Consider the following 16,796-nt stretch of genomic DNA (forward strand, 5'->3'; position numbering starts at 1 on the left):
TTTATAGTATAAATGAATTTTTGTTTGCCTGATTCATTTTTGCAAATGACATTGCAGAAGCGTGGGGCTGAGGTTTCCAGGGGCAGCTAAGGCTCTATGCTGCACCATGGTACAAAGGCTTCTTGCATCTCCAGAGCCATGGCACATGAAGAAAAAGAGCCAAGCTATTGCAGGAAAAGCAGCCCCCAAAGCTTTATGGTTCATTATTATTTCTGACAAAAATTTAAAGATTAGAGCAAATAGACAATTGGAGAAGAGTTGAAGGGAAGATAGTATCATATCTTGGAAGAATCATTACTTTGGGACTAGGAAAGTCCAAACCTAGAATGGCTTTGATTGGGGTGAATATGCATTTGATAGAATTCACTTAACAGTAGCAGCAGATAGTGCTAGGATTGCTGTCACTAAGTGATACATCACATGACATTGCATTTTAAAACTGCATCACTTAGTAATAAAAATTCTAGTCACAACTGTACTCATAAATCAAGGACTACCTATATTGTACTACTTGCTTGCTGCATGGCAGCTTAAACCTTTTAAAAGTTTTAGTTCCATTCTTTTTTTTAAAAAAATGTATGCATGGTAGTCTCCTTTTCTGTAACTTCTCTATCTTACATTAAAAATGCTAGGCTGACAGGTAGAATATATTCATTCCAATCAAAAGAGCCAAGGACATCAATGGTATATGTAAATGGGATAACAGAAAGTCTTATCAGAATTTTGGAGAACATAATGAAAACAATATTTAGATAAATGGTCCAATGATCTCAGCAAACATATGGCAACTTCCTATTTCCCGTGTCTATGGAAAGTTAAATGCAAGCTTCAGTTATTGTGTGGTTGACAGTTTTCTAGGATGACATGACATTCACAGATCAAACTCCGTGATTGATTATAAACCAAATTGTCCAGGTTAAATTGTAAAATGACAAGAAAAATGGCATTTGAAATGAAGCCAAGAATTTTTTAAAAAAACAAATAACAGGGAGATAATGCAAAATATTAACAGGTTTATGACAGCGAAGTAAAATAAATTGTAATGCTTTAACTGCAGAATAGAATACACCATTATTATGAGCTATTGCACACCCATCAGTAGCAGTGGCAGCAGCTGAATTCCTTTGCTTAAAATATTTAAAAATCTGGATGGTACTCTGTTCTTTTACAGGGAAAGGAAATGGCTTTATAGAATCACCATGGTACTGTAATATTTTGTTCATTGGCTATAGAGGATTTAATGACTACTGCCTAGACCAGATCCATAACTCCGGAGCTGCATGCAGTTCTTTGGACCCTCTGCTGTGGCTCCTTGTCCCATCACTGGCTGGCTCCACCCCTCACTATCCCCTCCCTTTCTTTGCCTGGCCTGAGAAGGTAAGGTGGGGGATGTAGAGGTGGCTGGGGCTGATTCTCTGGTGCCTCACTCTTGCTGGAGCTTCTTCTGGCTTTGTTGGGCTGGGCACATCTTGGTTGCTTGGGGAGATGCACAACCTACCATGATTCCCTGAAAATAAGACCCTGTCTTATATATTATTTTCACCAGAAAATGCACCAGGTCTTATTTTCGGGGAATGTCATCTACTGACTAACCTCATTTGTGTGTTTGCTCCCAGCCTCCTTTTCACTGTCAGAGGCCTTCAGGAACTTCTTCTGCAGCTGGCAAGGCTTTCCTGAAGGCCTCTGCAGCTGATAACAGAGCTCCAGATCAATCTGATCAGCCTTCAGAATAACCGTGCTGACTGCAGAAGAAATAGACTGGCAAGGAAGATGTTGGGGTGTTCAAGGCATGGCTACAACTGTCCAATGATAAGTAGTAGGGCAGCTCCACCCCCACCCCCACTTTACCTTCATTTTTACCAACCCACTCTGGAGTGGACAGTATTTTAATTAGGGCTTATTTTTTGGAGGGGGGTAGGGCTTATATTGGACACACTTGTAAAAATCAAACTAGGACTTACTTTCTTGGTGGGTCATATTTTCAGGAGAACAGGGTACTCTTTGCTCTGAGACACGGGCTGGCCTAGCTGCGACCTGTGCAGGGCCTTTCCACGCAGGATCTGGAAGTTGCCTGAAATAGACAAGAGGGCGAGAGGAGGGGGGCACTGGCTTGGTAAAATGGCGAGAAGCAGCCGTAGAAGGAGGAGAGCCAGTGAAGTTAAGAAAGTTAAGAACATAGAGTGTAATGTTCAAGATGTTTTGTAACGCCGGGAGGTTCGGGGGGCCTAAGCCCTTTTTTCCCGTTTGCTGATCAAGGGCATTTTTCAGAGTTTGGTTTGCCCTTTCCACAATAGCCTGACCCTGGCTATTGAATGGTATACCGAATTTATGAGTGATGGCCCACTTATGACAAAACTCAGCAAAGGGAGAGCTGACATAATCAGGACCATTATCTGTTTTGAGAATTTTTGGATATCCCAACGTTACGAATGTTTGAATACAGTGATTAATAACATTTTTAGTTGCCTCTCCTCTTTGCAATGTTGCCATAATAAACCCTGAATAAGTGTCTACGGACACATGAATGTATTTCCAGGGAGCAAAGGGAGGGTAGTGAGTAACGTCCATCTGCCATGTGTCACAAGCTTGGATACCCCTGGGATTAATACCTCAGGGATACCTCTAGCCTGGAGACTACATGTGGGACATTGTTGGATTATTGCTGTGGCTTCCTGGCACGTAATCCCGAATTGCTGTACCAGGGCCTTCTTATTTTGATGGAAATAGTCATGACTCTCCCCAGCCGAAAGTGGTTGAGGAAAAGGGGAGGAGGTCATGATTTTGCAGGCCTCATCGGCCATATGATTGCCTTCTGATAAAAATCCAGGCAAATGTTGATGACTTCTAATGTGAGCCACAAACAAGGGCTTACTTCTTTCCTTCAGTAGCGCTTGGAGCTGTAAAAAAGTGTCATGAGAGAGGAGGGGTAACAGGGGAGATATAGGCATCAAACATGCAAACAGCCATTTGAGTGACATACATACTATCAGATATGACATTTAAAGGTTGCTGTGGAAAAAGAGACAAGGCCAATGAGAAAGCAGCCAATTCAGCCTGTTGTGCTGATTTCTGCGGGGCAGTTAAGCGTTTGTTCCATTGAGCATCTATGTACCACACACAGGCCCCAATAGTCTTAGAGCCATCAGTGAACACAGTAAGGGCTTCTTTCAAGGGCTGTTGAACAAAAGGTGACTTCAGAACAAAAGGGACTGTTCGCAAAACTTGTAGCCGAGTATCAGGGGAAGATGGCATGACACTTGACCACACCAATCTTCCAATGCATCCTGCAATACCATGGAGGTTTGCAGGAGAGGTTCCCATTGAGCAATCTTAAAAGGGATATATAGTGTAAAAACATCCATTCCCATCAAGGCTTTGGTTCGTTTTCGTCCCTTCTCTATTAGGGAAGCCATCTGAGCTGCTCTAGTGGTTATAGATGTCTTGGGAGTGTGTGGTAGGTGTAACCATTCCAAAATGTGGAGGCGTTTTTCATCCAAAATTTGAATCACTATAGCAGTGTATAGCTGTTGGGTAGAGAGAATGGCAAGGGAGGGTGGTCTATCAGTGAGGGCACGGTCCACCCATCTAGTGGCTAAAGCTGTATTTACCTGGTGCAAAGCGTGTAAGTGTTGTTCTGAAAGATAAATTTTGTCTGCTGGATGCTTTAATCCTACTAGTGCCTGAAACAGTAGTGACAGCATATGTGTGGTCAATGCAAGATAAGGTCTAGCCCAATTGATGACCCCTAGGCATTGTTGCAGCTGAACCAAGGTGGTTGGTTGAGGAAGTGTAAGTGAGGGAATAGATGGAGAAGCCGTGGAGGCTAATACCTTGTGACCTAAATACTGCATTGGGTAATGAGACTGGATTTTTCAGGTGCTATGTGTAACCCTGCTTTTGCTAATGTGGTTAAAAGGACTGGAAAGGTTTTCTGAACTGTTCCTTTTGGCCCATCTGCAGCTATCAAGATGTCATCCATGTAATGATAAACAAGAAAAGTGGGAAACTGAGACCTATAAGGCTGTAACGCCTCGTTAACAAAAAATTGACACATAGTTGGTGAATTTAACATGCCTTGCGGAAGGACCTTCCACTGGTACCGAGCCGTAGGTTTTGAGTTGTTGAGCTCGGGTACTGTGAAGGCAAAAATGATCCTGTCCTTTTGTGCTAAAGGTATGGAGAAAAAACAGTCCTTCAAATCTATAATGATAAGATCATATCCGACAGGAATTAAGTTAGGATTAGGCAAACCACACTGCAGAGGTCCCATGGGCTGCAAGATAATATTCACAGTCCTTAAATCTTGTAATAAACGTCATTTGCCTGATTTCTTTTTGATAACAAAAACAGGAGTGTTGTAAGGACTTGTAGATGGCTCAATATGCCCCTCCGTAAGCTGTTGCTGAACAAGAAGGTGCAATGCTTCTAACTTTTCTTTGGTAAGAGGCCATTGATCAGTCCATACAGGCAAAGATGTTTTCAATGTGAGAGTTAATGGTGCAATAGACATATTGAAAGAAAGCAAAGATTTTACACAGAGGTGTTAGGGTAGCTGAATATAGGCATGAAACTGAGAAAGCAAATCACGTCCCCACAGATTGCAGTGCAGGGGAAGAACATAAGGCTTAAGGTATGCTGTTATAGTTGAATGTGGAGTAGAAGCAGAGAGCCAATTAGAGCTGACCTTAGCAGCTTGAGCTCTGCCTACGCCTTGCACTGAGGCAGCCTCGGTAAGAGACCAAGTAGGTGGCCACTCAGCAGAGCAGATGATAGAAACATCAGCACCGGTGTCAATCAGGCCATCAAAAGTGTAACCATTCAAGGTAACAGACAGGGTAGGTTTAGAAGCGTGCACAGGTTGCTGTAATGCAAATAGGGAAGGCGGATCAGTAAGTGGCATTAAGATAAGCGTAGCGACCACAGTCCCCTTTTTTAAAGAAAAACAGCGATCCCCTATTGCAGCAAGAGCCAAGTTATTGAGAGCAGAGGAGTCATATAGGTAAGGAGCAGCAACGATACCTTCTATGGTAAGAGTGGAATTGGGAATGAGCAGAATAGGCAATGAGGGAGGCAAGGGTGTTAAAAGAGTTGCAGTTAAAGGAAGCGTTACAACAGCACCAGGGTCATCATACACAAGGTCTTCAGATAACACTACCGGAAAGTGGTAGTGGGAGGTCAGCCTTGGTAGCGGGGCTAGCTGAGGGCCCCATAGTTAGTTTCCGAAGGCTGAGCAGAGGGGGTTACTACGACACTGCGAAGCCCAGTGAAAGCCTTTACGACAGCGAGGACAGATAGTTTTTGGTTTTGCTTTAGAATCAGGAGGCGGAGGGCCCTCCTCCTCCCAGCATCCACACTGATTTTTAAAATGTCCAGGCTTGCCACAATTGAAACAGTTACCATTACGAGTTAAAGCAAAAGCGTCAGGAGAGGAAGCGGGGGTAGGTAAAGAAGAAGAGATAGCCGCTGCGAGCGCATCCATTTTATGGGAGGTTGTGCCAACAATTCTACAAAGCTGGAGAAACTCAGCCAAAGTAACCCCTGGCTTGTTAGCAACAGGTTGCAAAATCTTTTGACAGTCATGATTAGCATTAGAAAAGGCCAATTTCATGAGTAATTCCTGTTTAGCAGTAGCGTTGTCAATCTGACGATCCAATGCAATTTTGCAAGCGACTAATGAAAGAGGCATAGGATTCATCAGGATTCTGCATTACTTTTAAAAAGGCTTGGGTGGATTGTGAGTCTGTATCATCCACCCGTTTTAAAGCATTCATTGCACACATATGAATGATGGCAAAAGCACGACGGGGACAAGTCTGTTGTTGAACTAAAGTGCAAATTGTCCTGTCCCTTTAAGATGGCCTTCCGTGACTGCTGCCGGCAAACCTCGCCGTATTTCTACATCAACACATTTTTCATACTCAGACTGCCATACAACATATTGTGCTGGGGTCATGAGCATAGAAAACAACATTTTCCAATCATAGAGCAACATGACAGTATTACCAGAAACTAAGGAATCAAGTATGCCTCTAGTGTAAGGTGAGCGCAGACCATAATTAGTGGCTGCATCTTTTATGTTTTTCAAGACCTTAAATTCAATGTTAGTACGTACAGGTTGCCGCCACCTCCCAGGGGAAGGGCAAGAGGGAAGGCAGAAAGAGTTTCAGAATCATCCAACGGTAGAGGGGAGGAAAGGAGATTGCTAATAAGGCCTCCTCGAGGAATTAGTGGAGAGGAGGAGGGGGTAGGGGCAGAAGGAGAAAGATTAGAAGATTCCGCAGGATTGATGTAAGGTGGGGAAGAGAGGGAGTTTCCACCTGTGCCACAAGAGGATCTCCAGATTTAGCAGGGTTGGTAGAGGAAGAAGCAGAGGGGGGTTCAGAGGTAAGAGGTGCAGCATTCTCTTTCGGAGGATAGAGTTTGCTTAATGCTGCCATGACAGCCCACCAAGATGTTAATATTTCAGGCGGGGCTCGGGGATATCGTGTAGATACTTCCCAATTTCTGCCATGAAGAGTGTCGAAGTGTTCCCTTCTCAGGATAAGATGGACAATGTTCCTCTATATATGCCAATAGGTTAGTCAATGATTTTTTTGAAAGAAGATATACAGTGGTGCCATTAAGTTTTTGAAATGAATTAGCCTTCTTCACTATAGTATAAAGTTCGTCCCTATGACTTGACGAAACTTTGGAAAGTGAGGAGCCCATTACTTACGATTGCGTGATGCCTTTGCCAGGTGCGTAAGAACGGGAGTGAAGGAGATGCACCTCTAGACAGAGATCACACCTTTGAGACAGCAAAAGGCAGACGGATCCCGGAGTTGTCGCAGCGAGCGACCGGTCCGTTGTTCCATCTGCGTTCTTTCGCTGCCTATGGAATTCCCCACGGGGAAGAAGTTTAGAGGGACCTCGCAAGGGTGAATACCAATAACAGACACCAGACATCCGATTGTTTTCATAGGAGGGAGCACTTCACACCCGGGGCAGATGGAATGACCCAGGCAGCTGCAGCCGCAGGAGGAGCAGGAGCAGCCCCGAGTGCTTTGCACAAACCCTCATTTATTGTTCTATTTCAAACGGGAGGGGGAGCACACAGGGGGTAGCAGAGTTTTACCTTATATGGAAGAACTCATAAACAAAGAACAAAGAACAAGGCATATGATAGTTTGCAAGTTTTGCTTATCATCCTGAGCTAACGTGTCCTGGGATGGAAAGTAACAACAGTCAGTGTTTCGTGATCATATTGAAACATTTTGCAGTTGGCTAAAACAAGGTCATTAGATACGTGCAAACATCCCTGTATCCATGTTTGACAATGTCTGCTTAATGGTGGAATAGCTACACACACACACACAGAGAGAGAGAGAGAGAGAGAGAGAGAGAGAGAGAGATACACAGAGAAAGATACAGAGAGAGAGGGAGAGAGAGCATACAGAGAGAAAGGGGAAAAGAGAGGGAAAGATAGGAGTAGAAAGATACAGAGGGAGATACAAAGGGAGAAACACAGAGAGATGGGGAGACAGAGAAATAGATGGGGGATAGAGAGAGCTATAGAGAGAGACACACAGAGAGAGATACAAAGAGAGAGGGGGAGAGAGAGAAGATAAGGGGAGAGAGATACACAGAGAAGGAAAGGGAGAGAGACACACAGAGAGACACAGAGAGAGATACAAAAAGAGGGGGAGAGAGAAGGGAGAGAGAGATACAGAGAGAGGAAGAGGGAGGGGAGACAGATACAGAGAGGGGGAGAGCGGGGAAGATAGGGAGAGGGGCAGAGAGAGAGAGACACAGAGAGACACAGGGAGAGATACAAAAAGAGAGGGGGGATAGAGATACAGAGAAAGGGGGAGAGGGGAAGATAAGGAGAGGGGCAGAGAGAGATATATATATAGAAAGAAACACATAGAAAGAGATACAGAAAGAGAGGGGGAGAGAGGAAGAGGGGAAGAGAGAGATACAGAGAGAGGGGGAGAGAGGGGAATTTGTTGATGTGCACTAATAAAGAAAATAAAACATAACAAAAATACAAGAAAATAAAACAAAAATACAAACTAATAAAAAATTGCTTTCCGTGTTCTACCCTTGTATTCCTGATTAATACTTTGATCTTGTCATTATATGAAGACCTTCCTGAATTTTCTTTTTTTTAAAAAAAAATGTATTAGATTTCAAGCATTAACAGTTAAATAGAAAATTACAAGAAAAAAAATCTAGTATAGAAAGATTCTATGCTCCCCCCATCTCCCAAGCATGTTAATTCCTAGGAGCCAGGCTATTCTTTTTGTGAACTGGGCAGGAATTTCACCCAATTAACTTTCACCCAAGCCAGCACATTGAAATGTCTCCAATCCATCCTCCCCAAGCTGGGAGAAGAAGCTTCTATTTCCATTTCTGGGTATCCTGCGTCTTCCATATCACTGCCTTTTCTAGTTTTTCCTCTACTACTTTCATATATCCAGTAATTTGTCTGCCCAGCTGAGCAGCAACAATAATGTCTGGTCTCTGGCAAGCAATGATGACAGCATTAATCTCTTGATCCCTCAGACTCTACTTAGATCCTAATCTCTCTCTCTCTCTTTCTCTCTCTCTCCACCCATACATATGTGTGTGTGTGTGTGTGTGAGAGAGAGAGAGAGAGAGAGAGAGAAAGAGAAAGAGAAAGAGAAAGAGAGTTGAAAACAAGAAGAATCCTGCTATATTCAGCCAATGGTTTATACTATATAATCCAATATTCTGTATTACACAATACCTGATTAGATGCATTCATGAAGCTTATAAATATGGACAGGAGATTAAACGCTCTTTTCTATCATTGCTCCTTAGTAGCTGAATTTGCTACTATCTGCATTCAGCAAGTAGCAAATAACCAGATCGACTGATAGCTTGCTCTTCGATGAGCCTAATCACTTTTTAAAATCACCTTTATTATTGGTCACTGTCACATCCAAATTCTACACTTTAAATATGTCTTTCCAAGTATATACACTACAAACATACACATTCCAAAATATACAACTGCCAACAAAATGACATAATTAAATTCCATTTAAGCCAAGCATATTAATTTATACCTACACCTACATCTGATTTAGAGCAATGAAGCAATTATTTCTTTAACACTCTGTTAATCAGCAGAACTACTTTCAGCTTTTTCTTTCTGTGAACAAGGATTCTTTATCATTATTGTGTGGAATGAACTATTTTGTGCATTTCCTATTGCTTTCTGAAATATTAATGTTATTCCAATACAACTCCATTTATGTTTATTTTTTTTTAAATGTAAACTATTCTATTCAACAACTCTGAGAATTTCCTGACAAAGTTATTTGATTATTACAATCACATTTTCTTTCTGTATTATTGCCCCTACTGATGCTCATAAATCTAGGATTAGTAGCAAATTGCATTTACCAAACTACGTTGTATCTATCTTACACGCATTCCTATAGTTAATAAGACTTAACCAATTAGTGATACAGAATTCAATTAGTAGTGCCTAGACCAGGGGTCTACAACCTTAAACACTCAAAGAGCCATTCGAACCCGTTTCCTACAGAAAAAAAAAACCACTGGGAGCCACAAAACCAGGGTGGGCATGGCTAACTTGATGCCACTCTCTCCCACTTAGTCACATGACCCCCCCAGCCACGCTTACCCAGCCACAAAACCCTTCTATCTCCATGTCAATCTCTCCCCCTCTCTTCCCCCTCTCTCTGTAGCTCTCTCTCCCATTCCCTTTCTTTCCCCATCTCCCTATCTTCCCCTTTCCCCCTCTCTCTGTATCTCTGTGTCTGTCTCTCTCTGTATCTCTCTCTGCCCCTCTCCCTAAACCCTAGATAGTATTCTATAATGTTTCTATATCCTTTTTCATTATACTATGCTTAATATTACAGTCTGGAATTAAAATAGCCTTTTCTATATATTGTGAATCTTTCCAACCTAGGTAATATAAAGATTTTTTTCTTATAATTTTATTGCATCATTACATGCTGTATATGAAGGAAAATGGGTCTTATGTTCTCCTTATATCCTAATATTAGCATTTAACAGTTAATGGGACAAATTTATTCTATTTATTTCATTCAGAAGCCAAACATCTCCCTAGTTGTAATTTCATTTCATTGCAAAGTCATCTCAACTATTTTGAATGAAATAAATATTTTGAATGAAATAATTCTTTCGGAATTACACTAACTTTTTGGGATGAAGTAAACAGAATAATGAAATAAGTAGCAAGATGGATGCTTTTTCCTGGAATGCTGATTGCTACCATGGATGAAAGAATTTTGAATAATAATAATACCTGCCAACCAACACATTTATACAAACATAGTTCAAATTTCCTTCTTCCTTTTTTTTCTTTTTGGTGTCTGGCCACTTTAACAGTTTCTAGTTGAAAGATGTAAAGCTGTTATTTATGTAACATAATTCATTAGTTCATTTGTAGAATAGTTTATTTGTTTCCTATGTCTATCTGGTAGAATAAATATGAAAGTATAACTACTACAATATGAACAATAACAAAATAAAATAAAATATATGTTAACAAAATTTCAAAGACAAAAATAATGTCATCAATAAGGCATAACACTTTTCTGAAATGATTTTACTTCAAAACCAGAGAGAGACACGTACACACCCACTCATCCACCCTTCCTGCTAAGATATTCCAAACAACTAAAAAAAATGTTCTAATGTCTCTATAATGTATAATTATTCTGATAGGGTCCTACATATATTAAAGCTGAAGTAGTATTACATAAAAACACTAAAGATTTACCATAGGAATGTATCTTTGTAATATACCTTTCTTAAAATGATGATTTGTATGCTTCAACTATCACAATGAATGAACAATAATTGACACGTTATCTTGGAAGGATTGCATACAGTTTATTGCTTACACAAGTGTGTTTTTGGTGAACTTTTAATACATAGAAGCCAGTTCAATCTATTATTTTCTCCAACCAAAAAATAACTTGACCCCTTTTTGGTTTCAAATGTACCTGTAATTTTTTGTAACATACAATGTAGAAAGCATAAAGTCAAGGATATTTTTCGATACAGTTTTGGTAAATCATACAAATGCTTTGTCCCAGATACTGTTATTGTTGAAGATATTTTTATGTCTTTTTCATAGCCCTAATAAAAACCAAAATTTCTCCAATAGTCTAATAAAATATTGCATGAAACAAACCAACTGGAACTCCTCAATCATTGATTTTATTTTGAATTTTTGACTGTCTGAGTGTTCTTCAATAAATAAATGCAGAATTACTGACATTGTAATATGAAATGGAGGTGAATCCCATAATATTATAGAACATTACATTTATTGACCTTTCTTAATCAGATGGTGGATATATGTAATTGTAATAATAACAAGCATACTGGTGGATATAAAATTACCAAACATATACAATGTCTTGTCTTGAAAAATAAATATTTTTGTTTTCTGAAGGGCCCCATCTTGATTATATTTTAAGACTTGTCTGAAAATGTAGATATACATACCATGTTTTCCCAAAAATAAGACTCTGTCTTATAATTTTTTGCAACTTAAAGGTACCAGGTTTTATTTTCAGGAGGTATGGGTTCCACTGACTCACCCCCCTTGTGCGTGTTACCCTCAGCCTCTTTTTCGCTATCAGAGGCCTTCAGAATAGAATAGAATAGAATAGAATAGAATTCTTAGTTGGCCAAGTGTGATTGGACACTCAAGAAATTTGTCTTGGTGCAAATGCTCTCAGTATACATAAAAAAAATACATTCGTCAAGAGTCAAGAATAATCAGGTACAACACTTAATTATAGTCATAGGGTACAATAAGCAATCAAATCATACTAGGAAACAGTCAATATAGATCATAAGGATACAAGCGACAAAGTTACAGTCATGCAGTCAGAAGAGGATGGGTGATAAGGAGTGATGAGAAGATTAACAATAATAGTAGTGCAGACTTTGTAAATAGTTGAACAGTGTTGAGGGAATTATTTGTTTAACAGAGTGATGGCTTTTGGGGAAAAACTGTTCTTGTGTCTAGTTGTTCTGGTGTGCAGTGCTCTATAGCATCATTTTGAGGGAAGGAGTTGAAACAGTTTATGTCCGGGATGTGAGGCATCTGTAAATATTTTCACAGCCCTCTTTTTGACTTGTGCAGTGTACAGATAACAGATAATCAGAGTTGGAAGGGACCTTGTAGGTCATCTAGTCTAACCCCCTGCTCAAGCGGGAAACCCTACACCATTTCTGACAAATGGCAGTCCAATCTCTTCTTGAAAGTCTCAACTGATGGCGCTCCCACAACTTCCGAGGGCAAGCTGTTCCATTGGTTGATTGTTCTCACTGTCAGAAAGTTTCTCCTTATTTCCAGGTTAAATCTTTCCTTGTTCAGTTTCCATCCATTATTCCTTGTCTGGCCTGCAGGCACTTCAGAAAATAGCTTGATCCCTTCCTCTCTGTGGGAACCCCTCAGATATTGGATGACTGCTATCATGTCTCCCCTGGTCCTTCTCTTTACTAGACTAGTCAAGCCCAGTGCCTGTAACCGTTCTTCATATGTTTTAGTCTCTAGTCTCCTAATCATCCTGGTTGCTCTTCTCTGTACTCTTTCTAGAGTCTCAACATCTTTTTTATAATGTGGTGAACAAAACTGGATGCAGTACTCTAAGTGTGGCCTTACTAAGGCTTTCTAGAGTGGTATTAGTACTTCCCTTGATCTTGATTGTATCCCTCTGTTAATACAACTTAGGATTGCATTAGCTTTTTTGGCTGCTGCTGCACACTGCTGGCTCATATTTAGCTGGTTGTCAACTAAGACTCCAAGATCTCTCTCACAGTTACTGCTATTGAGCTTGGTTTCACCCAGTCTATATGTGTACTTTGGGTTTTTCTTGCCTAAGTGTACGACTTTACTTTTCTCTACATTGAATTTCATGTTGTTGGATATGGTCTAGTGTTCTAGTCTGTCAAGATCCATTTGGATCTTGAGCCTATCTTTTTGGGTGTTAGCTAATTCTGCCAGGTTAGTAACATTTGCAAATTTGGTAAGTTCCCCTTCTATTCTCTCATCTAAGTCATTAATAAAGATATTGAAGAGTACTGGGCCTAGGATGGAACCTTGTGGCACCCCACTGCTTACTTCCCTCCATGTAGACTTAGACCCATTAAGGACTACTCATTGAGTACAGTTTGTCAGCCAGTTGCAAGTCCATCTAGTGGTGCTGTTATCTATTCCATTTTTTTCTAGCTTACTAAGAAGTAGGTTGTGGTCTACTTTGTTGAATGCCTTGCTGAAATCGGTCCTTGATAGAAGGCAGGTTGGTAGTAAGTGTTTTTCCTGCAGTCCTAATTATCCTCTGAAGTCTGTGTCTGTCCTGTTGGATTGCAGACCCAAACCAGGCAATTATAGAGGTGCAGTTTATAGACTCAATAATTCCTCAGTAGAACTGTATCAGAAGCTCCTTGGGCAGTTTGAGCTTTCCAAGTTGGCACAGAAAGAACATTCTTTGTTGTGCTTTTTGATGACTTTTTGATGTTAGGTGTCTATTTTAGGTCATGTGATATAGTAGAACCTAGAAATTTGAAGGTCTCTACTGTTGATGCTGTGTTGTCTAGTATTGCAAGAGGTAGTAGAATGGGAGGGTTTCTTCTAAAGTCTACAACCATTTCTACGGTTTTGTGTGTATTCAGTTCCAGATTGTTCCAGTTACACCACAAGGCAAGTTGTACAGCCTCCTATCTGTATGAGGATTCATCGTTGTCTTGAATGAGATCAATCACTGTTGTGTCATCAGAAAACTTCAATATTTTAACAGATAGATCGTTTGAGATGCAGTCATTGGTATATAGGGAGAAGAGAAGTGAAGAAAGCACACAGTCTTGGAACGGCCCTGTGCTAATTATACAGATATCAGGTGTGATTCTGCCTAGCTTCACCTGCTGCTTCCTGTCTGTTAGGAAGCTTATGATCCACTTATAAGTTTGTTCAGGTACTGCTAGTTAGTTTAATTCACTTAGAAGAATATCTGGACTGATTGTATTGAATGCTGAACTGAAGGCTACAAAGAGGACCCTTGCGTAGTTATTTGCAGATTCAAGGTGTTGTAGGATGTAATGCAGAGCCATATTAACAGCATCATCTGTTGATCTAGTTTGCTTGGTATGCTAACTGCATAGGATCTAACAGCAGATCCGTGATGGTTTTCAGGTGGGATAACACAAGCCTTTCAAAGATTTTCATAACAACAGATGTTAGAGTAACTGGTCTGTAGTCATTCAGTTCCTTGATGGAGGGCTTCTTTGGCACGGGGATGATAGTAGAGCATTTGAAGCAGGAAGGAACATAGCACATCTCTAATCTATTGAAGGAACTTATTCAGGAACTTATTCATCCGGCAAGGCTGGCAAGCCTTTTCTGAAGGCCTCTGCAGCTGATAACAGAGCTCCAAATTGTTCCAGAGCTGTTTTTTTTTTGGCTTTCAGCCAGTAAAAGAGCCTCAGATTTATCTGGAGCTCTGTTATTGACTACAGAGGCCTTCAGGAAAGCTTTGCCGGCTGCAGCAAAAAGAAATGGGCCAAGATGTGTGAGGCCTGGATGCAACTATTTGAAGGTAAGTAGTAGGACAGCTCCACCCACCTATCTCCACCCTAGCTTAATTTTTACCTGTGCACCCTGGAATGGATGAGGTCTTAATTAGGGCTTATATTGGGCACACATGTAAAAATCAAGCTAGCACTAGCTTTCTGAGTAGGTTGTATTTTCGGGGAGTCATGGTATATACAGAGATAACTTAGTAGATATTGCTTATTTAGGGTTAGAAAACATTAACAAAAGTGATGTTCTCTAAGAATACAAATCCTGTTCTGAACCCAGTAAATAGCTGAAGAATAGAAAGAAGGAGTAACTGAAAGTCCTTTTAATATAATTATATTACCCTTAAGAACTTATTGAAGCAACAAAGGTACCTAGGAGCTTAAAACTGGTTCTTTCATACTTGAGGAACAGGTGTTAAAATAAAAATTAGAATGGATTGTTGTAGATTGCTCAGTAAAAATATTGATTGAATTTCATGGAAGATAAGACTATCAGTGGCTATTAATCATGATGCACATACATTATCTCTACAATTTGAAGCACTATTCTTCTGAGTATCAGTTCTTTTGAAAAGTAAGTGGGAGGAGCAAACATATCCATTTCTTAGTTTTGCTCCCATAAACAATGTATAGATTATTATGGCGATACTATCCAGAGTTTCATAGGTCTTTGATAAAACTGCAGGTCTGGCTTTGAGCTATATTTGGCTTCATTTTGACTTTTTCTTCACTAACACATACACACACACACACACACACAAACAAACACACACAATTCTTGCAACCATTACTACATTAAGGACATGTGTCATTTTCTATAAAGTAATTTGCCTTTGCCACTTATTTAAAAATTGGCCAAATATAAAATGGATAATTTTTTACTTTTCCAGCTATGATGCATTTTATGAAAAAGAGTCTGGTATTTATTGACCATATAACTTTTCCTTTGAGAAATGAGGAGCACCTTAGAGGCAATACTTTTGGCCACATGAGTGCTTGTTTAGGCTCCTGGATTGAAAACCCCCCCCACTCCTGGATGGATTAGTTGTGGAATTATTTAACATCCTAAATATTAAATAACGGTCTGTGTTTTTTCAGTTGATATCACATAGTCTTAAATGTTTATTCTGTCACATGCATGCAATTGTTATATCTTTATAACAAATCAAATAATTCAAGGGATAACAAACTTCAAAGATATATGGAGAAATAGCAACACATTAAACATATATTGAGCCTTTGCTTCAGCTAAATTGAACAGCACTAGAATCAAGTTTAAAAACATGTCACTGCATGCTTTATTTTCGTCATCTAGAAAAATGCAACAAATGATAATTTTTTCATGGTTTGTTACTTCATATTTGAATTGTACAGATTGTTTGGCCAATAGTGACACAGATACAGATGGCATAAAGTATTACTAAATAATTTTGATACACTGTTTCATGAAAATTCCTTCTATTTCAGATGCAATACATAATTGTTATGGAAACAATCATCCCAGGATAATTTTTGATTTGAAACCAGTATCTACTTTAATGTTTTTCTTTTGTTTATCATTGCAGTGGAAAGAGAGTAATTATATGCCTTAGCAGCAGTAAAAACAAGAGCCAATTAAGACTTAAGAGTTTGACTCTGGAGTGGGTGTGGCTTGATATTTTATATTTAACAAAATACTGTATATGTTGAATTTCATAGTTCGTTGCCTGGTAATTTTTTTAAAAAACAGAGAATAGTAAATCTATAGATAAAAACACAACTGTTAGTACTAACAAACTAAGTTATCTATGATTATTTAGAAAAATAATTTTAAAATCTTATTGTCCTAATCAGTTCTGAAGTAGCTTCCTATAAAAACTGTTGTTTTCCTATAAACTTGCATTTAATTTTAGATTTTTATCTTATCTTAATGTCCACTGTCAAGGAAAAAAAATTGGATGATACACAAAAAAATAGAGCCCTTTCCATAGAATTTTGTCTTTTTAGAACTCTATCCCAATTATTTCATGTTGGTTCCATGAAAAGCTGCTTTAGAAGTTACAATATATATGTGTTATTGACCAGCATAATTATTGACTGACCTGATTAAAGAATGCTTGGTGGGTTTTTTTTACTTACTTTTACCTAATTTAGCCTATCATGCAACTCAGATATGTAAAAGATATTTTAAAGAAAACAGAATTTCAGAACCCTTTAATACT

The sequence above is a fragment of the Pseudonaja textilis genome, chromosome 7 (assembly GCF_049901715.1).
Source record: "Pseudonaja textilis isolate UNSWEBS1 chromosome 7, rPseTex1.2, whole genome shotgun sequence".
In the NCBI taxonomy this organism is placed as follows: Eukaryota; Metazoa; Chordata; class Lepidosauria; order Squamata; family Elapidae; genus Pseudonaja; species Pseudonaja textilis.